Below are 2669 nucleotides of genomic sequence, written 5' to 3'. Positions count from 1 at the left end.
TTTAAATAGTATTTACAATAATATTCCTATATTAAATATGGTACTTGACAATTAATATTATGAATTTCAAAGTATTGAGAGAAAACATTATTTTAATATAATAAAGGCATTTGTTATAAATTTAATACATAAATATTGATATTTTTTATGTAAAAAATCCCATCCACTGCAACGAGTAAATCGTGTTTCTTGTTATTATCTAAAGAAATATTATATTTACAAAATATAGTCCCTTTCCTCTTGTTTATGTAATCCCTATTCAAAATTTTATGTAACTTAAATATAAATTTATTATATTAATACGTCAATTTTTTTAAAATATAACTCAATAAACAGGTGTCAAATTTCTAATATTGACTGAAAATTAAAATTCTACAACCATATATAAAATACTAATTATTTGGATTATTTTAAATATAAACTACATCAATTTATTATACATTTAATAATTTAATTAATTTTCATAAACATATTTTGATAAAACATGTTTCAACTCTTTTATTTATTTTTTATTATCTGAAACTTAAAAATTTTAGCCTAACACGTAACATGTATCTTTCTTTTTCCGTATAGAATTTAATATAATTATTTGGTTAGGTAGGATTCACGTGATATCACTACCCTCCAAAAAGGCAAGATAAGCAGCAGAAGTAGTTGGTGTCTTGGTATTTGTTTGTTTTCAGACAAGCTGAAATCCTGCCTTGACAAAGCACCAGAAAAGAGGGCAAAAGAGCATAAAAAGAAGGGCCGAAAAGCTAAGCAAAGGGAGAGCTGAAAGTCTGGTTTTCTGGGGTTCTTCCCAGGGGTGAACTGAAGAGGAAGATGGGAGTGATCAAGGCAGCCATAGGAGATGCCCTGTTGACATCCATGTGGGTGTTTTGCATGCCTATGCTAAGGATTTTGACAGGCATAATAGCAACTTTCCTTAGTGTCCAGGCCCTCCCCTGGGCTGCTCTCTTTATCACCACCATCCTTGTCAGTTGTTTAGTTTTCCTCTTCAGCTTGATTGGAGAAGCTTTGGGTGGTGCTAGCTTCAACCCCACAGCTTCTCTCACTTTCTATGCCGCCGGTCTCAAGAAAAACTCCTCTCTCCTCTCCATGGCCGTACGTTTTCCTGCTCAGGCTGCTGGTGGAGTTGCTGGTGTCAAGGCAATCCTGCAAGTGATTCCAGGGGAATACAAGAAATTCATCAAAGGACCTTCCCTGAATGTGGATTTGCATACTGGGGCGATAGCTGAAGGGGTTTTGACTTTTGGGCTCAGCCTTGCTCTCCTTGTGATTCTCTTCAGAGGTCCTAAAAACCCTTTGATTAAGCTGTGGTTAATGGCTGCATCAACTGTGGGATTGGTTACAACAGGTTCCAAATACACTGGACCTTCCATGAATCCAGCCAATGCCTTTGGATGGGCATATGAGAACAACTGGCACAATTCTTGGGAGCTTTACTATGTTTATTGGATTGGTCCTTCGATTGGGGCAACTTTGGCTGCTTGGGTTTTCAGATTCCTGCTTTCTCCTCCTCCACTAGCATCCAAGGAGAAGAAAGCTTGATTTTTAGGTAAATTGTTTAGTATTTTCAATAAAAATTGTTCCCACTTTCTTGCATTTAGCTTATTGGTATTGGGATGATCTTAATTCTTAATGGATGATCTGATTCACAAGCCTAATTAATAGAATTTTTTTTTCCCCAATTAAGGGTTAGATTTAAAATATTAATTTTAATTTTAATTTTTAATATAAAAATACACGTATTTATTATTGAGTTAAATGTTAGTACGGAATATGATACCGATTGTGACATGTATGCAGACATTTTATGTGATTGAAATTCAGTGTGAACCCTTGATAGAAAAAGATTGGCAGGCGTACCTAACACTCGAAAAGATGCTTGTGGGCCGAAGCATCAACTCGATGATTTGCCAGTTGTTTGCTTGTTAAAATGATTTAATCGAAATTGTATTATAAATAAGGGTTTTAAATTAAATAATCTTTTTAATTTCATAAATTACATTTTATTTATTTTAAACTTTTAATGTAAATATTTAAGACGAAATTTTGAGTTTTAATGATGAGAATATCTTTTAACAAAATATAATCAATCTACTTAAATTCAATATTAAATTTGGTGGAAAGGCAAATGTAATGGAGAACGACGGAGAGTTCGTGTACCAATCAAGAGTTCATGTACCAATTAAAAATATTTTCGTCTTACGGCTTCTTTTGAGAGATAAAAAAAATTGATTTTACATGTTTTAAATGGATCGTATATGTAAAAGGTTTATACATGGTAAGATAGAATTTTTAAATTTCATATGTTAGTGATGAAGAAAGTGATAGTGACCACTCAAATTTTTGTACTTTCAAGAAAGAATACACTATTTAATTTGGATTTTCTAACCTTTAAATAGAATTTAATTTAATTATCAAACTTTCTATAAAATTGAAATGTTACAGAGATCGATATTCTACATATCTAAAACATGCACAAAGCAAGAAATGGTCAAGCACATGAGGATTTCAAGGGGTGACATTTGGTAATCTACACATTTGAGATATTTTGGGATTGTTAGTATTACGATTTTTGAAACTATTTTCTAAATTAATTTATTCAAAGTTTAATCTTGACGTTTTGGTTTTATGGTTTTTTTAAATATTGTTTTGAATTATGA

At 31.8% G+C, this 2669-nt stretch overlaps 1 pseudogene; it reads left to right on the top strand.

Moving 5' to 3' along the window:
- Positions 1 to 658: 658 nt before the first annotated feature.
- LOC110426227 (aquaporin SIP1-1 pseudogene) lies at positions 659 to 1768 on the top strand (annotated as a pseudogene).
- The last annotated feature ends 901 nt before the right edge of the window (positions 1769 to 2669 follow it).

The sequence above is a fragment of the Theobroma umbraticum genome, unplaced genomic scaffold, assembly GCF_002168275.2.
Source record: "Theobroma umbraticum cultivar Fairchild unplaced genomic scaffold, ASM216827v3 scaffold_55.0, whole genome shotgun sequence".
Classification (NCBI taxonomy): domain Eukaryota; kingdom Viridiplantae; phylum Streptophyta; class Magnoliopsida; order Malvales; family Malvaceae; genus Theobroma; species Theobroma umbraticum.
The sequence above is the reverse complement of the archived record's forward strand: the minus strand, read 5'-3'. Positions and strand labels throughout refer to the sequence as shown.